The following is a 21,538-nucleotide window of genomic DNA, read 5'->3' on the forward strand; positions in this document are numbered from 1 at the left end:
TGCTCAATCTCGGAGCAAACCTGGGCTGACTACCGAGCCGCGGAACGGCGCCCCCTGCTGGGCTCTGCCCTCATGCGCCCTTTTCACGTGGTTTTCTATCCCACCCCCCTGCAGACTTGAAAGTGTCCGTTAGTGCTTTCCCTTTTCCTGGCCGCAGTCTTGGGGCCCATGGAGGGTGGGGACCCTGGGCCCGGGCCAACAGGAGCCCCTCAGGGGTTCCTGATGGTGGAAGAAGAGCAGATGTTGGAGCAGCTGCAGCCTTTTTGGCACCTCGAGGTAAGTCGGCCTCAGCATGAAGCCTCAATGGGGAAAAAAGGGCTACCTGCCGATTCCACAGATTCCTTCTTGGGAAACTTCCAGTTCGCGTCTATGACCTTCAAAAGAAATTCCTACCTGCACAATCCCGAACCTGTCACAAGGGGCCGCACCGGGGAGGAGACCCCCTCTCTTCACACTTTTAATATTCCAGAAAGTTCTGGAGACTGGGTGCCTCCTATCACGGAGGGGCTAGGTCCCCATTGCCCTCCATAATAAATGTGCCTCGTCACTCTCTGAGCGTCGCGCTTGGAGGCTTTTACATCTGTGCCTACGAGAGGCCTTTTAAGACTTGTGTTTCTCATTCATTAAGATGCCTTTGGGTTCTTTTCAAGCGCGACCTTCCTTGGCTCACAATTACAATGTCCGTCATATTTCGCAGACACTGTGGAGACCAAAAAAATCTTTCTCTTCCAGGACGAAGATTAAATTAGTTGAAGAAGCCTCTTGGGCCGTCTCCAAGCTGCGCGGGGGACCTGCTGGAAGGCCGTAAGCGGCCCGGCGAGACGGCCGGCAGCTTCGCCCTTCCTGTGCGTTACTCTGGCTGAACCTCGGGACGCGGCCAGGTTCTGACCGCTTCGGACAGGCTCCAACGGCAATCTCACGCGTTTCTTTCAACGTAACGCTTGGTAGCTGCCAGCCTCGGATGGACCCTTGCTATCTCCTCAATTTTCCACGGTTAGTTCCCCTGACTTGGGTCTATTTATATCCTGTTCTCCAAGCCAGTTCTATGCATATATGTACACACTCTCTCTACGTTTACATATATATCATTATCCATCCATGTACCATCCACTCATCTGTCCATCCATCCATCCCATCCATCTTTTCTGATGCGAGACTCGAATTTGCCTCTTTCACTTCCCTTCTACTTTCGTCCACAAGAAGGAACGTTGGTTTGTATCTACAGTGGCAACAGGCCCGCTAAGAGATGATCGGCTCCATCTTCCTTGGAGTTAAAAAAAAAGAAAGAAAGGAAAAAGAAGGTTCTGAGGAGTAACGTGAATGTCAGCAGAAGTCGTTCGGGAACACGTCTGAAAAATTCATGAAGCGGTAGATCCATGGCTGGCAAGAGCTCCTTTTCGCTTTCTGTGCTCCACCTGGCAGCTGCCTGGAATACCGAGGTGATGCGCGGAGCCCCAGCAGCCAGCCGGGAACAGGAGGTCACCGAGAGGAGGAGAGGCATCTCTCGGAGAATGAGAGCACATGGAAACAGACAACCAATCGTCGGTGGCACTGCTGCGTGGCCGTGCCCACCCTGGATGAGTGGGTTGGCTTCTTTAATGGAAAAGAGAAGTAAACTTTTCCGTTTCCTTTATTAAAAGGCAGGGTGGGTTCGGTCTCATGGACACCACTTTTATTTCTCGTCTTTGTGGCCAGAGGTTGGGCCCAATGTATAACAGAGACTAAAGGGGGGGTCCTTGTGCAACCAAAGCAGCCACGGGGTGTCTTGGCAACACGTACGGTGCCCTCTGTACAAGTGCTCAGGAGAGCACCCGACCCAGGGGGAGGGTCGGTGGGTGGGTGGAGGGATGGAAGGACGGATGGGTCCGTGGGTGGATGGGTGGGAAGATGGGTGGGTGGGTGGGTGGGTGGATGGGTCAGTAGATGGATGGGTGGACGGATGAATGGCCGGACAAACAAGCGAACATTTGCCTGACATCTCTGTACTATTTCGTAACTCACTCGTGGTCGCACACGGGGAAACGGCGATGCAGTGGGAATACGGACTTCACTACCCCACTTCTGCTGATGGGAAAAGTGCCCGGAGCCCCACCGCCCTCGACGGGGCGGGGGCTGGGAGTCACAGCAACGGTTCTTAGCTACCGAACATCAGCCGTGCGCAGCTCACAGCCTCTGAGCTGCCGGCCAGCGCCGGCGTGTTCCTCACGGCGTCCCCGGAGCCAAAGATAGAAAGCCTGTTGTCACCCGGAGTTTGCGTATCGGAGAGTTGATGGTTTCTGCCCATCTGTGGTCCAATCCATGTTAAAAACAGTAACTTAATTCATTCAGCAAAAACCTGATGTAAGTAAGCCTTGTGTGAGGGTGTGTGTGTGTGTATTTTTTCCCTCTTAAACGTAGCCCCGGCTGGGTCTTCTGCAGAAACCAAGAGACGCAGGGAAGCCGCTTCGTCGATGAACAACCAGGCCGTTGACGAAGCCGAAGCCTGTGGTTAGCCTGGCTCAGAATCAAGAATGAGGGCCCCAGAACCCTGCGTTTAACTCACGGATCCCGTTGGTCTGTACGTCTGCTGCAGCCGGTCAACAGCCTCGTGTGTGAGGCCTGTGTGTGTGTGTGGCTGGCACCAGGCCCAGGACCCGGGGCCGGTGACCAGGCTGGGCCGGCCCAGTCCTCACGATGGGCTGAGGGCCGCGTCCAGGGCGTCCGCCAGACACGGGGCGCGGCAGGGAGGGACGTCTGTTTATCTCCGTGCATCTGCGTCTCCTGACAAGGTCTCCGCGCTGCCCGCAGCGGTCGCTGCGGGGGAGCCTCCCCCAGACCCCGGGCCCTTCACATGCCTGATGTCAAAGCAGGACCCGTCGCAGGAAAACCGAGCTCGTCACACAACGCGACGCGTGCAGGTAATAAAGCCCCTTATCTTTGTCTTTGTCCCGAACAGCCCCACACGCAGAGTAGACACTGAATGAACCCCTGAGCGAAGCTGGAGTTCGAGGCGCCCACGCGTGCGCAGCCGAAAACGGGCGGGTCCATTTTGGCTTCCCCCAGAACGGAGCTGCGGGCGGCGCGCTGTGGACGGAAGGCCTGACCGATCCCGTGAGCACCCTGTGCGCGCGTTTCGTACAGAACCTGTGTTGTAGACTCTATCCTTACAGTTTTCTGAACTGGGAAAAAGAAAAGTGTTACAGAGAAGGAGGCGGAAATACACACATCTCCGCTATGCATTTGTGACATTGCTACCTTTTTACTTCCTTTGTTTCATCCTCCTGGCCTGGTTGTGTCATCTGTTTTTTCGAAGTGTTACAAATCTCCAAACCGCATTCCAATATATTGATTACAAAGTATCCCTGGAGGAGGGGACCTGTGTAGTTGATCTCTGGACCTTCAGGGTCCAGATGGGGCCAGTGGGCACAGCGGCTGTGCGCCCTGCTTCCAAACTGTCTCCTTGTTCCAGCCGCTCCGTGTAACAAACCGATCCCCAAACTTAGCGTTTGAGTCAGGCACTCACGTGCTCGTTGGGGGCCGGAAATCACAGCGGCTTTGTGCATTTCCATTTCTGATTGTGCAGGCTGCCGACCGGCTCCGCTGGCAACAAAAGGCATCATTCACGGAGTCACACCATCAAACCCCCGTTCGTTACTGCTTTTGGTTTTGTTTGGTTCGGTTTCTGCCAGAAGTCAGCAACGCCGTCCGCCTGGGCTGGATATGTGCCCAGCAGCGGGGGGCTGGCCGGGGACAGCCAGCCACACGGTTGTCCGTTAAACACCGTTAAGCGAGTTATAAATCCTTGACGAGGGTGGGTGGTTTCCTGTGATACAAGCCGACAGGAAATGCAACCCCGCTCTGTTCAGTACGGTTTTCTCTGACGCCTTCTTGGCGAGGGGGGCACCCAGGCCACACGGCCCTCCGAGTTCCCAGCCACCGAACCGGAGGTGGGGGCCCCGAGACCCTCAGCCTTCCCACCTTGGCCGGCCCCTGCTCCCCCAAATCGCCGGGACTCCAACGGACCTGTGACCCCCACCCAATCCCTTACGACTGGGCTGCAGCTGGGGACGTCCCTTGTCGATTCGGGCCGCTCCAGCAGGAGGTCGCAGATTGCGTGGGTAAGAAACACCAGAGCACAGTGAGGAGGCTGGAAGTCCAGGCCCCGGGTGCCCGCACATTCGCTGCCCGGGGACGACCCTGGTCCTCACACAGGGTGGCCAGCTTCTTCCTGGGTCCTCGGCGGGGGCGGGGGGGTGTCTGTTATAAAGGCCACGAATGCCACCCGCGGGGTCCGCCCTTAGGAGTTCCTCACGCTCCAAAGAACCCGGCTCCTAAAACCATCACTTTGTGTGTTGGGGTCTCAACCTATGAATCGGGCGGGCGCGGGGGAGCGCCCCACGCCTTCCGTCCATAACAGAGAGAGTCCATGGCTGGGTTACCTCGGAACGTGTCTCCGATAATCTCACGAGAGTTTGGCCAGCCGCTCATGCGAGATCATCTCGGCATGTCCGTCGAGGTTTGATGCCCACACCAAGGGACTGGACACCAGCCAGCAGGCAACAGACAATTCAGAAATGCAAAGCCGGGTTCGTTTTGAAAATCCAGGTGATTGGGCGGGCCCGTGGGTGCTCTGCACGTCTTGCATGGTGGCTTTCTGGCCTCTCCCCAGAACAGGTGCGGAGCCATGGGCCCGCCCCCTTCTGCCTGCAGCAGGGTTGGCACTGGCGTCGGCCCACGGGGTGCAGCAGATAGAGCTGCCTCCAGCGGGGAGCCTCTGAACAGCTGCAGCGGCGGGCGCTGCAGCCAGAAACCAGCCCTTCCTCCACCGCCCAGCACCTCGCCGCGGACTCACAAGGGAGTCCAGCCCACGGCGCAAGAGCCGCCCCATGGACCCCGACCCAAACAAACGGCCACGTCGCGGCATTGCGAGTACAATCAACGGCTCTGAAGCTTTTTCCCGCTTTGTTCACGGCGCTTGGCCAAGAAAAAGAAAAAATAATCCCGGCAGCCGTCGTTGAGGACAGACAGCGTGAATCCTCGGCAAAACGTTCCAGAACAACGAGAAGTCATTTCTACGTGTGACGCTGGAAGGAAGAGGAAACATCGAGCCCCATGGGCGTCTTTAAGTGTTTTTTCATTCAAATCATACCATTACCAGTTCCCTTGATCGAACTATCTATTTTTGATGCGTACAGGATGTTTCTCTTTTAAAATTTAAAAAAAAAAAAATTTTTTTTTCAATTACGGTTTCCACGAACTTTTGTGTCACTTTGCCACGGGGCCCCCTGGCATTTCCAGCATCCATGGGACCCCACACTCAGTTGCTACGCTGTTCCCTGTGCTGGGCTTTACATCCCCGGGACTGCAGTGCAAGGACCAGTCTGTGCTTTTCAATGTGTATGGTTACCTCTTGAAGACGCCAAGTCCTGCGGAGGTTCCTCCGGCTGCGGACACAGGTGGCAGACAGCGGCCGCGAGCGATGGGCTGCTCAGGCCTCCTCTGTTCCCTGACCGAGGATCTACAGGGACCCCGACATGCCCGTAGGCACCTGAGGGGCTCAAAATAAACTCACCCAGAAGCAGTCGGCAACCCCTTTGGGTTCGAAGGCAGGGAAGGTGTCCGAGGCTCCCGCCTCGTGGTCATGGAGCGTCTCTGGCTCCGACTTCACGTTCAAACGTCGGCTGGAGGTCCAGGTCCACCGGGCCGGTCTGTGGTTCACAGGCTCTTTTCGGCTTGGAGGCGTAGTCCCCGAGTGGGTCTCCGTGGGCCGCACGTGAGCAGAAATCTCCTGGCTCCCTTCCCTGGGGGTGGGGGGGGGAAGTCCGTGTGCCGACCTTCGAGGGATTTTTGAAAAAGAGAAGGTGCCACGTGATTTTGGATCGCCCTGGGCTGCTTGGAGTGGAACCCGCATCCCAACAGAGAGACGGACGTGGGCACCTCCCATGCCTCCCGTGGGCCCCCTCCAAACAGGGTGCAGGGTCCAGTGGGTGGGCATATACGCCACGGCCTGCGCTTCTCGCGCTCGGACACTGTGCGCTTGGGCGGTTGGGAACCGCGACGGTCAGGACACACGCAAGTGCTGCTGCAGCCTCGGAGGACAGGGTTAACGTCCTGTTATTAAAACCAAGACAGGTTTCCCTACAGGTGGGCTGGCCGGAACGTTCCCGTGGAAAGGCTCCCTGTGGGAGACACACCTTCCGCCCTGGGGCCAGGGGCGGAGACCTGGGCCTCCGTCCGCTCTGCCCTTTCGATCGGCAAATCAATACCTGGCAACCGTGTCAGACTGTGAGTGTGCGCACGTGTGTTTACACACCCTTCCCTTCTTGCTCCTCTCCTCAGGGACTCTAGTAAATGGTTAACCCCGACTTCAACAACCGCGGGCTCCCCCGCGCAACACAACCAAAGCGCTTCCTTTCCCAGCGCCTCCTGTTCAATCAGTTCCAAGCGGAACATGGGACACCCTTTTTTTACTGTTGTTGTTCCAGACACCTTATTTCAAGATGAGGTCGTGACATAGACTCTCCACTAGGCCTGCTTTCAGGATGATTTTACAAAGGGCGAGTTGTGATTTTTGTTTTTATTTTGGAAACGAGGAGAGAGTGAGGCTGCCGAGCAGGCCCGGTCAGGCAGGGCCGACCGTGTCGTAGGCCCTGAACCCGGCCAGCCCTCCCGCGGGCGTGTTCCCCGCCGGCCACGGCACAGCTTCCAAACCAGGACCGTGCCCTGGCCGGCGTGGCTCCGGGGGGTGAGTGCCGCCCCGCAGTGTGGAACATCTCCGGTTCCATTCCCAGTCCGTGCAGAGGCCTGGGCTGTGGGCCGGGTCCTCGGCTTTGGGCGTCTGCGAGAGGCAACCGCTCGATGTTCCCTCTCCTTTTTCTTGGGGGGCGGGGCGGCCTCCTTTTCCCTCTCTGTAAAAATAGATAAATAAAATTTGACAAAAAAACTTCCAGCAAACGAAAAACCATCCAGGACGGCAGCTCTGCCGCCTTCTGGTGTATGAGGCTGCATTGAAGGGAAGACTTGGACCAATCCATGGAACTTTATTTTTTAATTTATGTTTATTCTTTAATTTGTTGATTTGAGAGAGAGAGAGAGAGAGATCCATTGGTGGTCCCACTTATTGGTGCATCATTGACTGATTCTTGTCTGTGCCTTGAATGGGAATCGAACCCACCACCTCGGGGCATCAAGACAGCGTTCTAACCACCTGAGCTACCTAGCCAGGGCCTCGCGGCCAACTTTAAGTCAACACGTTTCCGCAAGGTTGCTCTAACTCTGCCCCTCCCCCTTACCCTAGCCTTATCTGCACAAAGCATTGCAGACGGTTATCACTTACCAGGCAGCCAGGCAATGCTGCTGGGAAAAAACCCTCTCAGCTAAGTTCTGAGAGAAATAACCAACACACGTGTCCTGTGTTGAAGGCCCCAGTACTCTGCCTCCCTGCACAGCCCAGCCTCTTGGGGGGTCTTCTGGCTCCGCGCACATGGGGTGGGACCCGTGAGGGAGGGGACCGGCTTGCATTGGGCGGCTTCAGCCCTGGGCTGGTCCGTGTGGAACCAGGGTCACCAAATCAGGGTGGATGAGACAGTAACAAAGGTCTTGCCTCGCTGCCAGGGAAACCACCCCGCATCTGGAATGTGGGAGCAGAGGCTTTCCGAAGGCCCGGCGCGGGCGAAGACCTGGGCGGGCCCCGCGCGCAGGGCGGGCGGGACTCCAAGAGGCGTCTTCTGGGTGAGGACGCCTGATGAAGGGAAGACAGACGCTCGGGACTCTAGGGGGTGGGCGGGAGCTTCCCGGAAATGGGGAGCCAGGCCTGGCGTGCCCTAAGGGGGTTCCTGCAGCTGGGCAGCGCTGAGCTGCGGTGGCTTGGGACCCCGGGCTCAGGGCCGAAGGCGTGGCCTCAGGGAACAGGGGTCTGAGCGGTCTTAGGACGCCAGGGTGCAGCGCTTCTCATCCTCAGACGCCCCCGGGACCCGCGTGGAAGCCACAGGACCCTCTCGCTTGAGTTTCCGGGGAACCCCGCCTCAGTCACCCCCGTTTTCATTGCTCAGAGAGCCCTAATTGCGCGCTTGGGGAGGGGTACACAGCCCTCCGCAGCCCCAGCGAAGCTCGCCTTGGCTCCCCATTTGCTCGAGCCCCCCAAGTCCTTCCCCGACTGCCCGGACGGAAGACGTGAGTCAGAGACGGAGGGCGCAGCCCGGCCCAGCCCGAAATCTCATTTCCTTTTTCTGGGGGCCTCGCCGAACGACCCGGCTGCAGGCAGCCCTGGAAACGCCCCAGGGCCGTTGCCGTCTGCGCAAACAGCCCAGGGCCCTCGCGAGCACGCCCTGCTCCTGGCTGTTTTTCTGCACATGCGGCGCAGAAAACAGGACCAGAGTCACCGGGACGCGCAGGGCGCGCAGCCGGGGGTGGGACGGCGAGCCGCACCCCCGTCCCGCCGCACCGGGGAACAAAGGGGTCCGCAGAGGAAGTTACAAAAGCAGCAGAAGAAAGCAAACGCGCCGGAGGTGGCCGCGCCGCCCCTCCCCCCAGCGCGGGCTCTGCACTTGGTGTTTTGTTGTCTCCGTCTCCATGGCGACGCGTGCGCGCGCAGGTGAGCCACCGGCCTCCGCCACCGCAGGCGGGGGGAGGTGCTGCAGACTCCTCGTTTAAAAATAAAAAAAAAAAAAGGGTCAGAAACTGAAAGTTTTCGGTCCGGGGGCCACTGTTTTCGGGCCGTTGTCAAAACAGTTCTTTTGCAAAGTACTTTTATTGAATGGATTGGGAGGGCACTGGGTCATAAATGACGCAGGTTTCAGGGGCCCCGTCGTAGACTCTATCCGCGGTATATTGCGTTGTGGGCCCAGCGCCCCAAGTCTCATCTCCTTCCTTCACCACCGGCCCCCTTTTACCCTCCGCTCCCTCCCCGACCCCGTTTCCCTCTGGTCAGCACCACGGTCTTCTGTGCGTCTGTGAGGTTTTTCTTGTCCTTTTTCTTGTCTTCCCTCCGTCCCTTCGCCTTGCCCCCCCGCCCCCCCCGCCCCTCGGCAGCTGTGTGTCTCTGAGAGTCTGTCTCTCTTCTACTTCTTCGTTCAGTCTGTTCATTAGAATCCACACCTCCACGAATTCCGGTTGTGCTGGTCTCTCTCCGACTGGCTTCCCGGGGCGAAGTCTCCTCTGCAAAGCCATTGGCTTCGTCCACGGCTACTCTGAACGACACAGCGCAGAGCAGAGCCCAGAGTAACGTGGGACAGGAGTCGGCCCCCCGGGCGGGGCCGATGCAACGCCTGGTCCTCGTCCACCGGCTGCCCTTCTCCACCCACAATCCATGGGTCAGAGTCCCGAGGGCACATTCCTCAAATATTTAGTTAAGATGCCTTGGGGCGCCGAGAGTTGACAAGCAGATCTCAAATCCACGCTGTGGCAGCGAGAGGTCTCTAGGCTGTGCCCCTGAATCTGACAGCACACGGAACGCCCTTGAAAGAGAACCGTACAATGAATAAACAGGAAAGGGAGCCCTGGCCGGGTGGCTCAGTGGGTAGGAGCGTCCCCGTGGACCGCGAAAGGTTGCGGGTTCGATCCTCGGGCGGGTTGCCTACGTACGCGAGGCCCCCGACTGATGCTTCTCTCTCGCACCGGTTTCTGTCTTCCCACCCCCACGCCCTTTCTCTCTCTGTAAAATTAATGAGGAGGTCGGGTATGCAATTTCCTGGGGCAGGAAAGTGGCGCCCAGCCCCCCAAATCGCCCAGGGCCCCATTGCGTGGGCTGCTGCTGTGTTTCCCCCCCGGCCCTCCAAAAACCACCTGCCTCTTGTGCTCCGGGCCCAGCCCGTGACTTCTCGCCAACGCCAGACACCCAGACGCCTCCTCGGAAGGGGCTGTGTCTCCAGCCACCCTGTAGGCAAGGCGTGTCTTCTCGGGGGCTCCATCGGCGGCGCACTGGGAGCCTTCGCGAGAGCTCCCGCCCGACAAATGCCTGCCCCCCGCCCCCCCGCCGTTCCGTCCAGTCCTCTGTGCCCAGCAAGGCGCCCTGACATAGGGACCCTTGTTCCGGGCTTGCCGAGTGGGCGCCACCCCCCGAACGGCGGCCCCGTGGCCGCAGCTGACTTCAGGACATTTTTTCAAAAGTCACTCCAACTCCTGGTCTTTTCCTGTCTGCAAACACATTCCCGGCTTCCCACTGGGCTCCGGTCGGGGCGAGCTCTCGGCGTCTCCCAACGCCTCCGTGGACCCTGAGACCTCCCGGGGGGCGGCCGGGACCCTGGCGGAGGGGTCAGAGGGGATCCCCGGGACACAAGAGACCGCTGAGCTGGCGCCTGTAGAAGGACGAAGCGTGAGTGTGTCACACAGAGGGTGGAATAAGCAGTGCGTCACCCGGGACTGAGGGTGGATGTGGGGCTATAGGCGCACAAGACGAGGCAGCCTGTGCTGGGTGCGTGTGGAGAGCGGGGTGCCTCCCCAGTCCCTCCCCCATCCTGAAAACGTCCCTCCGTTCCCAGGAGCCAGCGTGGCCTTATTTATTATCTTTTTAAATTGATTTTAGAGACGGGGGAAGGGAGAGAGAGACAGAGAGAAACCTCCGGCTGTTGTTCCACTTACTGGTGCGTCCGGGGTTGCTTCTTGTGTGTGTCCTGACCGGGGGTCGAACCCTCAGTCCCAGTGTATCACGACGCCCCTCTAACACACCCATCAACCTGTCAGTGCCTTTCGTTCTGTTGCCTCTCCCCCCCGCCCCCTCCCCCCTGCCCCCGGCGCCCTCTCGGCCCTTGTCTTAGGCTCTCACGTCCCCGACAGTCCTTGTCATGGGCCCGGTGCTCATGCTCGGGCCTGCGGTGCCAAGTTCCTCTTTCCACCGTGAAAGCGGCAGGCGCTGACGATGGACAAGCACGGGAACCGAAGGAATTCAGCAGAACAAGCCCCCCCGCCCCGCCTCCCCGCGGCAGGGGCCCTGGGTGTTGCAGGTGGCCCCCCGCTCCTTGGGGTCGAACGCCTCGCTGGCGGCAAGTCGCCGAGGCGAGGTCCTCTTGCAGCGACACCCTGCAGCGTCCCCTCGGCATGGAGGTGGCGCCCCCTATGGGCTGGATGCTCCCAGTCTTTGTCCCAAATCTGTTGACGGCCACCCTCCCTGCACCGACCCCTCGGGAGCCACCAGCCGCCTGGCCCCCTCTTCTAGCAACGTGGTTCCCGAGGACTCAGCCCCCAAGGACACATTTTCTCCCAGCTCCGAACCCCATCTCCCCAGGCGGTGGCCTCAAGAGTGGTCCCCAAGCATGTTCATAGCCTCATCACGGAGCCTGGGGAGGGGCCACCTACGCCACAAAGGGGGCTTTGCAGGGTCTTCAGAAGACGACCCTGTTGCTGGGAATCACAACGCTTCTCCCAAGAGACACAGAGAGGTTTAGAGCAGGGTCCTCAGCATATTTGGGACGTGGATTGGGTTGGCCTAAAGGCCACCGCCAACCTGCAGGCTCCAGATACACTTTCACCTGTTGACTTTCATGGCGCCGAGTTCTCTCGTCTTTCGGAACCGGAGGCCGGCGGCAGGTCCCGCCCTCGGCCCGCGTCTACAGCGGGCAGGTCGGCGCGACCGTGTCTCAGGGGCGCCTGCGGGCCCCGAACATCTCCACTCCCACTCACACCCCTCCGCCAATCTGAGCCACCGGGGTGCTGCACCGCCCAGCACAGCCTGCTCTAGTTATAATAATAATAATTAATAATAATAATGCCGTCCAAGACCCAGGCTTTGCGTAATAGCGGCTGCCACAGAACAGACCGGAGAGACGAGCACGGGGTGCCCTCCAGCTCCCGGGAACCCCTCAATTATAGACTCTGGGGCGAAAGGAGACAGGGAGCCCCGGGCCAGGTCAGAGAGAAACGGTGTTGGCTTGCAGCTCAGTTTCATGTGACGTAACCTGAGTTCTCACGGCTGCCCTGGTTCCCACAGGGAGCCAGGGGTGCCTCGAAAGGGGAAAGGAAGACGTGCTTAAAGGCAAGAGAACACGCAGGCACAGGAAATGAAGGTGGCCTTAGCACCTTCGCGGGTTAGGACTGTGTCCCTTGTCCACAAAAGAGTGATAGCGGGTCGGTTAAAAGGTTTGCTTGGTTTCCGCCGTACCATGGCTCTAGTCGCGCTTAGTGGTCCATAACTTCCTTCAAAATACTTTTGTGACATTGTACTGTGTCAGCTGTCCTATACCAGGGTGCATTGTTTTTAACGCCTACCAAATCGGTGACTTGCGGTGTCGCCGTTTTAATATGGAAGATGATAGAAAACAGGCAGCATGCTCGGCATATTACGCTTGAGTATTTCAAGAGAGGTAAAAACGCGAATGAATCACACACCAAGAAAGATGTGTGCCGTGTGCGGAGAAGGGCCTGGGGCAGAGGGGACGGGTCCAAAGGGGTTTGCGAAGTTTGGTGCTGGAGATTTCTCGCTGGACGACCGAAGCCGGTAGCGATCCATTCAGAACAGTCAACGTTCCACCCCGTGGGAGGCAGCTGGCATACTCACCATGTCCCAATCAATAAAGCTATTGGTAAAAGGAAGAAGTGCATCGTTTATTTTACAGAAAAAGACTACACGGACTTCTCGGCCAACGCAACGTCTGCAAATCTCAGGTTTCTGGCAGGCACAGCCAAGAAGGTGCGGTGTTCATCATACCCTGTGGTTAGGGGGCCGAGGCGGGCTTGGCAAACGCGACGTCTCCCTTGAGGCACCCCGGCGCCCCAGAAATTGAGATGTTGGATGAACCTCCCCCCGCCGCACCCCCGCCACGGGCTCCTTCCCTGTCCGTGCTTATCAATGAATAAAAGCGGAGCGGGTCTCCTTGTAGCTCCGAGATCCTAAGAAACAAATGCCTTCTTCAGCGGATTAAAAAAAAAAAAAAAAATGCCTTACAGTAAAACAACCATGTTGCTGATTAAATGATGGGCACCCAGGAGGGTGACTTATTCGTCTCCTCTCTGCCAGGGACAGATGGGCAAGAGCCAGCGACGCGGTTCTCTGCCAAGACACAAGGAGCCACCCCCCTTCCCCGAGCAGCGACATCATTGGCCCCATGTGCAGTCTCACAGCAGCCGGGCAGCTGGGATGTTATCAGCCAGGGGCAGACGCGGCCCTGGGCTCGCGGACAACTCCACGGCGCTAATCGCCGCGGCACGCTGGCCGTCCCCCGAGCGCGGTTCAGAGCATCGGTCGCATCCGGGGGGACCGTGGGAGCCTCCGCCGTGAACGGTTGTGTGGCATTTCCTTGGATGCATCGAGGAATCGGACGTCCCGGGGAGTGCAGTTCAGTCCGGGCGAGAAGCACATACACCCCCGCAAGCCCACAGAGCAGCATTCCACTGGCGGGTCAGAAAAGGGGAATTTTTTCCTTTCCCAACACAGCCTATGTAGCAGCGGATGCATTTCACTGAGGGGATTGGGAAGAAAATAATACACTAATAGCCAAAGGCCCGTTGATCTCAGCTCTGCAAAGTGACCCAGGATCGCAGTGCAAAGAATACAGCTCGGCCTGGCCGGTGGCTCCGTTGGTAGGGGCATCGTCCTGTACACCGTAAGGGTGCGGGTTCGACTCTCGGTCAGGGTGTGCCCACGCAGCCCATCCATGTCTGTCTCCCACGTCTCTCTCTCTCTTTTTCTCTTCCTCTCGCTCTCTCCCTTGTCCTACCTTCTTTTTCTCCCGAAGATCAAGAAACATATCCTCAGGGAAGAACAACAACAACAAAAAGGCCACACAACTGTGTGGCAACGAAGGAAGCTTTGACACACACGCAAGAGCTGTGGTTGGGCTTGCGGCTGACCCGTTGGCTTAGGGCAGGATTCGATGCACTCTGTAGAAAACGCGGGCACTCCCAGCGTGCGGTGTGAACGGAAGTCCTACTCTCTGTCTTTGTGTGCAACACAGGCACTGGTTCGCGGAGGCGAGGTAATGGGGACATCAGAAGCCTTGGCCACCCGAGGAGCTGGCCGAGCTCTTGGCTCCCGGACAGCTGGCCTTTGGGTCTGGGTGCTTCCTTGCGGAATTCTCCTTCGTCTCTCTCTGTGTGTCCGCACATTGGGGCCACGGTGCTGTGGTCCGCGCCCTTCCCCCCAAGATCCCTCCGGATCCACCTCCGTACGAACAGGACACAAAGCCACATCGCGATGGACTTGCTCCGGGGACGCCACAAAAGGCACGGGGTTCGGAAGGCTGTTGGTCGTGGCAACCGTCTGGAGAGGGAGAGGAGACACGTCTTCATTTCCGATGCCTTGTTCCTTCTTTGACGGTGCAGGTGTTGGCCCAGGTCTTTGAGTTTGGAGACAGGGACCATGCACAAGAGCTTTCCCCGGGCTTGTCATGTAGTCCCACAGCGGCAAGCTGGCCACGTTCTACTGCAGTTTTATCCACACGTTATCTATCTATCTATCTATCACCTGCATACCTACCTTTCCGTGATTCATCTATGTATCCATCTACCTGCCTACCTATCACCCATCTCTACCTTTATGTCTCCATCCATGTGTCCATCTATCCATCTCTATATTTATCTGTGTGTCTAGTTATCCACGTTTGTCTACCCGTCCACCCATCTCTATATCTATCTATCTCGCTATCCACCCATCCATCCATTTCTCCATTCCTTCCTTCTCTCCTCTCCCCATCCATCCCCCCACTCATCAATGCACGCATCTATTGATCTACTTTCTACGTATCATCCCTCTCTACATTTATCCACCCACTTATGTATAGATGCATCTACCTCCGTGCATCTATTTATGGATGCATGCACCTGTCTACCTATCTGTCCGTCCACCCATCTACCTATCCACGCATCCACGTCTCCAGTCCTTCCTTCCCTCCTCTCTCCACCCGCCCATGCACTCACCAATGCATCGATCTATTCATCTATGTATCACCCAGCTCTACGCTACTTACCCATTCATCCATGTATTTATCTATCTATAGGCGTATGTATCGCTCTGTCTTTATATCTGTATCGATGTAGTCATGGTCTATCTATCTAACCAGCTATCTGCATGTATTAATTTCTTCACCACAAACAACACAGGGGACGGTCATTCACACACCTTCTGGGATCGAATCCCACGTTGTTCCCGGCAGATGGCATCAGGAGGAGAAAGAGGCTCTAAAGCCTCAACAAGGAAGAACCTCTGTCCTTTGAAGAGGGGCCACAGGGTGGGTGGGTGGCGTGCGCCACGGAACAAGGAGCAGAGAGAAGAAGAAACCCCCGCAGGGGAGGAGGCAGGTGGCCGGCGAACGGCTCGGTTTCGAAGGAGACTTCTAATCCGTTAACGGCGTGTGTCGTCTTTTGCCCAATGTTCTTCCCACCTTCTCGTCCTTGAAGAGTCACCGCCGCAGTGTCCGGCGAGGGTGACGGGATGAGTCGGCTGTGTGACGTCTGTGGTGTGAGGCAGCCTCGGCCGGCGGCCCTGTTCTGGGCGGGAGACGCGGCCGTTCGAAACCCCCGGGGCCCTGCAGTTGCCTCTGAGCGCGACATTTTCCCATGTAGCGAATCATTTAGTGGAATCGTTTAGAAACAAACTGCCATCCGCAGCCGGCCGTTCCGGCCCGAGGGGAGCCAAGCCCCCGCCCCTGCTTTGATTACCTATCGGCAACTCTGGCGGTTGGAGCAGAACGGAAATCACCGCAGTATTTTTAGGGGATGATAAGCAGCCACGTGTTCCTTTATATTTTTAATATAAAAGGAAACCTCTCCTGCATCGGGGGAAATATTTCTGAGAAACGTAACTACACGAACCATCCGCTTCCCTGTTTATTGTCTTTCCAAGTAGCAGAGCCACGCGTTGTTTGGGAGCTGTGGCTAATTAAGGATTTAAAGGCGTCTTCAGGTAGAGATTTCCCTCCCGGGAACGTTTCCTTGGGCTGGAAGAGGCGGAGGGAAGCTTGCCTTGTGGCCAGCGGCCCCCGCCCGGTACCATTGCTCAGAAATGCCAGACTCTGCGCTTGCTGTTTTCCCGTTTTACTTTTCTGCTCTTTGCTGTGGGTGTTATAAAAAGAATACTACTACTACTAATAAAGGAAGCCGCTATGAAATGGAGCCGGAGCTGCCGGCCCTGAGGACGGATGGGAAACCAGGACACAGTCGCCCCTGCCCGGGGCCAGAAGCCACCTTGTGTCCCACGGAGCCGCCTGCAGAGAGGACAGGAAGCCGGCGTGGGGACCGGGGGACGGGGGAGCCCAGGATGGAGGGTGAAACACGCTGTGTGTTGCGAATCAGCATCACGAGGCCCTGTTCTCTGCCCCCGCAGCCACGCCTTCCTGCCGTGGGGGCCACGGTCTCCTCCCCTTTGTCCCAAGGGCCGTCCCTGGGCCTCCTCATTGGGACCCTGTGGGGGCTCCTGCCTGGCTCAGCGCTTCCCCAAGAGCTGTTCCTATTGATCGCAGGGAAATGCTGCCGCCTCTGCCTACGAAAGGCCCTTCACTGTTAGGGAAGCACATTCTGGTGATGTACAGAGGCTGATCTGAGAGGCTGACCTTAGCAGGTCCCGTCTATTGCAGGCGACCCACGGAGGTACCCACTCTGCGCGGAGGCGGGGACGGGCTCTGGGGGTGTTTTATTCTTTTTCTTTTTTAAGACTTTATTTATGTATTTTTAGACAGGGGCCAGGGAGGGAGAAAGAGAGGGAGAGAACCATCCCCGTGTGGGTGGCTCTCGTGCGCCCCCTGCTGGGGACCCGGCCTGCAACCCAGGCCTGTGCCCTGACTGGGAATCGAACCAGCGACCCCTTGGTTCCCAGGCCGGCGCTCACCCCACGAAACCCCGCCAGCCAGGGCTCCTTGGGGTGTTTTAAAAGAAAAGAACTAGGAGAATACAAACCTTAAGTTGAAAATGACGCTCCAAGAAGCCAACCAAAGAAACCAGTACAACTATGTACTTCCCTGAGTCCACGATGCTGAACCCGCGACGTTCACACACGATAATATTGACTGTAAACTGTAAGTGCAAAAACCTTCTGTGCGGTGTTCTCAGCTCTTGAGCACGCCCCCGGGAGCCGAGTTTCCTCTGGCGCGGCTCCGGCGGCAGCCGACGGCCGACGCTGACATCTGAGGATCCCCCCCAGGAGCGCATACAGCGGAGCCCACGCAGACTCAGGCGGCGCCGTGAGGTTTGGGGGCGCGTCTTCCCCACGCAGCTTCAGAAGGCCGGGGCCGGGCTGCCTGCCACGCCCCCTGCGATCGGAAACATGCAACTGCACACAGGCACGGAGCAGATGCCGGCAGCTGGGACGTGTCTGTCACAGGAGACCCGGGCCTGCGCTGCTGCTGGGGGCTCACCCTGTTTCAGGGTGTTCGTCCAACCCGCGGAGAGGCATCCCTACAAGGAGCCCAGTTTGTTCTTGAGCTGAGCGCTTCTCCCCCTTCCCTCTGATCACGAGCACCGTGCGCCACCGCACGGGACCCAGCCATGCCGACGGGACCGCCGAGCGGGCCTCCCCGCCTCCCGGGAGCACGCGGCCGGCACTGGGCGCCTCCCGGTACCTTCCGCAGGCGGAGAGGAGCACAGAGGGGCGCTGGCTCGTCATCCAAAGAAGACACACGGAGCTCTGACCCGCGTGGGTCTGTGGGTTGGCCGTCGTCCCGCAAAGGGAAGGGTCTCCAGTTCGATTCCTGGTCGGGGCACATGCCTGCGTTGTGGGTTCAATCCCTGAGCGGGCGCGTGTGGCAGGCCACCGATCAATGTTTCTGTCTCACGTGGATGTTTCTCTCCCTCTCTTTCTCCTTCCCTTCCCTGCTCTCTCCAAGTAAAATAAAAGTAAAGAAGAGACATTGGCCTGGATGTAGGATGTTGCGTGCGACTGTATAGGCATGAAGAAGACAAGCGAAGATGCCTCGGAGAAGGTCAGGAAAGGTGCTCCACGCGCGCGTCCATGCCACCGACAGATGAGCGGATAAGGACAACGTGGCCTCCTCATGCCACGGAAGATGACGCGGCCTCGGGGGAGCAGGACATCCTGCCATTTTGGACAACGTGCAGGGACCTGCGAAACATGCGAAGCAAGATAAGCCACACAGAAGGTGACACCAATCCGGAGTGAGCTCGCGCGCACGTGGAATCTAAAATACGGCGAGGCATAGAAGCAGACGGTAGAAAGGGGCTGGGGGTGGGGGAGGGGAGAACAGACACGTGGGTCTAAGGGCACAAAACGTCAGTTCTACGCAATAAATTAATTATGGAGATGCCCTGCGCCACCGAGTGCCGATAGCTAATAGTACTCTACCTTACGTGTGGAGAGAGAGAGAGAGAGACAGAGAGAAAGGGAAGGGAGCGAGGAAGGGAGGAAGGAAAGAAAGAAGGAAGGAAGGAAAGAAAAAGGAAGTAGTAGCCATGACAGGGGACAGGCATGTTAATGAGGTTATGCTCAGGGCAGAAGACAACACCACGGCGTTGAGTGCCTTCCCTGTATATAACCCCTGCTTGTCAATCACAGCCAAGCGAACGCGGCCGGAAGGAGGGAAAGAAAACCCCAAGACAAATAGCTGCCTTCGCTGCGGTACCTTAGGAACGGAGCGTCCCTGGACGTATAAAGTGACATCCGGACCCCCGGCCCTGTGACCGACCACCGGTCACACAGACTCAGCAAGGCGGATTAGAGATCTCCCTCGCGCGGGCGCGGCGTTCCCAGGCGGTGTGGGAACGCCAAGAAGCGCGCCCATTTTTAAGGGCGCAAGTCCACGGCTTTCCACCTATAGACAGAGCTGCCTCACCATCGTCCTAATCTGGAAAGAAACCCGTCCCCACGAAGCCAAGTCTCTCCTCGGTCCCCCTCCCCCGGCCCCTGGCCACCGCGCCCCCTCTCTGTCCCTGTGGACGGGCCTGTTCTGCATGTTTCACACACGGGGAATCACACCGTAGGGGACCGTGCGTGTCTGGCGGCTCCCAGGAGGCGGCGCCCTGGGTTCGCGGTGCGCCCCCGCCGCAGCCTGAGCCGGAGCCGCCTCCTGTTCCGGGCTGCGTCGTCCTCCACTCAGGGGGTGGGCCCGCCCATTCCGTGCCCCCACGTATCCGTCCACACCCACCTGCGCTGCTTCACTGCGTGTATGTCGCGGTGAACCCGTGTCTTCCCGTGCCGGGCGCCTACACCGAGGAATGGCATTGCCCGGTCACTCTCGGGCCAACCTCAGGACGGACGGCCCCGTGGCCACGGGGCTGCGTCACGTTTCTTTCCCTCCAAACAGGCAGATCTGCCCCACCCCCCGCTCCCCCCCCACGGGGACACGCGGCCTTGGCTGCTGCTGTGGTTCCCAGTCTCGGCTCCCCAGAGCGTCCTAAGAATGTGGGTCACGCTCTATTTCCAGGCAGCTGGGGAACTGGCCCACTTCAGACTGCGCGCAGCCATGAACGCGCCCCCCACGCCCTCCACGCCCGAGCAGCCCCCTGTGCACTCTTGGGGCTGCAAGGATCGCTGCCAACAAGCGTGGGGACCCCGGAACCTGGGGACGGGCCTCCCTGGAGCGGGCGGCCGGGCCAGCGGAGCCCTGTCTCGCCTGCGCCGGCACCTGCGTGTCTCCCGCCCTGGGCCCCTCTCCCTGCCTTTTCCCTCCGCCCCCTCCCTCCCCCTCCGAGAACCCCGCGTGTCCCCAAGAGGGCGACTTTGTAATCGAGGCAGAAATGCACGCCCCTGTGCACGGAGCGACCTCCAACACCCAGCGGAGCAAGGCGGGCAGAGGAGGAAGGGTGCACGCAGAGCAGAGCGTCCTGAAGGGGGGAGCACACGCGCCCACCCGTGGGGCGCCGCACAGTCGCAGCGCACCTACCGCCAGGCGCCGGTAGGTGGCGCAGTCCGACAAGGGAATCCAGCCGTGGCTGCGCGGCCGCCTGCACAGCGGTGGCCCCCAACCCCTCCCCAAGGGGAGCCCCAGCCTGCGAGCTTCCGCGGGTCCTCACCCTGATGTAACAATCCGGCCCCGCGGGAAACCCAGCCAGGGAGGGGCCCGCCCACCGCACAGACACTCGGAGCGGCAGGCGGGGAGAAAGGCCTTAGGATTTGACCGCGTGCCTCAAGGTGACTATTAAAAAGAAAACACCAGCGCTTTACAATAATGAGGTTCCCGACGCCCCGCCTGGGCTCCTCAAGGCCGCTCCGTCCTTGGAAGGACAGGGTGCGGGTTGCAGACAGAGGGCCGTTCGAAGGCGACGCTTCGGGTGGACCCACATCGTAGACCTTTCTGGAAACAGAACATAACTCTCCATGCACGTGGAATTGCCGCTACCTGGGCCGCCCCAGTAACTTCGGGGTTCGAGCTCCACTTTGCCTTTCTTCCCCCAGGGGTCTCCTTTGGAAAGGGGGCGCCCCAATACCTCCCTCAAAGGGCTGCAGGTAAAATAATTTAACGCAGCGAACAGCCCAAAAGAGGCGGGGATTGAGCCCCCTTGCCGGCCCCCCCAAACCCACCGGTGCCCCGTTCCCTCAGGCTGCCACCCCCTCGTCTGACCTCACGCGCACTCTGGCGCTCAAGGGCATGGACCGCCTGCGGAGTGTCTTGCCCGTGGATAGAATTTTCACGAAGAGTGGAAAATCGCGAGCTCGCAACGCCGGTGACAGAACCCACCGGCTCCCTTTGGGCTCTCGGGGCTTCGCGTGTCTGTGGAAGGGCACCGGGTGCCTAGCGTGTCGCAGGAGCGGGCTCCTTCCGTGTCTCTTTCCCAACCCAGCCCTTGCGCACGGGCTGGCCGAGGACTCCCGTGTCCCCGGGCAGAGGTGTCGCGCCGTTTCCCCGGATGTTTACGGTGTCGCAGAACCGCCCCACGTCCTGGGCACCGCTCAGAAGACCAAGGCTCCTTCGGGACCGAGACCACTGCCCCTTCTCTGAGGAGTGACACGGGGGTTGCCCGCTTTGCTGAGCCCGGCGCCCGCCCCCAGCCCCCGCGACCACAGCGAGGGCAACGCCCTAGGACGCGGACAGAGTGTGTTCCTCCCGGCTCCGCGTCGCGACGCGTTTCAGACGTGACGCTCCGTTCAGATGTGACGCTCCGGACCAGGCGCGCACGATCCAACCGCCTCGGAGCACGTGCCCGGCCCGCAGGTTCCTGTTCCCCGGCGTTGTTGACGTCTGCGTTTGTTTTTCCCCCCGTGGAGGCAATGCTAATGAGGACAAAGTAGAAAACAAAGACATAGCAGCCCTGGCGGGGTGGCCCTGTGGGTTGGAGCGTTGTCGCAGGAACCGAACGGTCGTTGCGTTCGATCCCTGCTCACGGCACATACCGAGCCTTGGGGTGGGATTCCCCCGTCGGGGGGCGTAGGAGAAAGCAGCCGATCGCCGTTTCTCTCTCTGTGTCTGCCTTCCTTTCTCTCGAAAAGCAAAGAAAACGTGTCCTTGGCTGAGGATTATAAAAAACAAAAGAGGAGAGACTGACCAGCGTCGGAAATGTCGAACATACCTTGTTCCCCGAGGACCACGGTGGCAGAAATAACTGCGACACTGTGCCCCGGTCTGGGTACACTTGTCGTCCTGAAGCCAAGGTGCACAGACCCCTGTGTGCTCTTGGACAAGTAAAACGTCCCTGTGCGTGGACTCGCTCTCACGGGCTCGCCAGCGCGCCGTGGCCCGAATGA

The sequence above is a fragment of the Pteronotus mesoamericanus genome, unplaced genomic scaffold (assembly GCF_021234165.1).
Source record: "Pteronotus mesoamericanus isolate MK-2021 breed Mesoamerican mustached bat unplaced genomic scaffold, CSHL_Meso_final contig_80, whole genome shotgun sequence".
In the NCBI taxonomy this organism is placed as follows: Eukaryota; Metazoa; Chordata; class Mammalia; order Chiroptera; family Mormoopidae; genus Pteronotus; species Pteronotus mesoamericanus.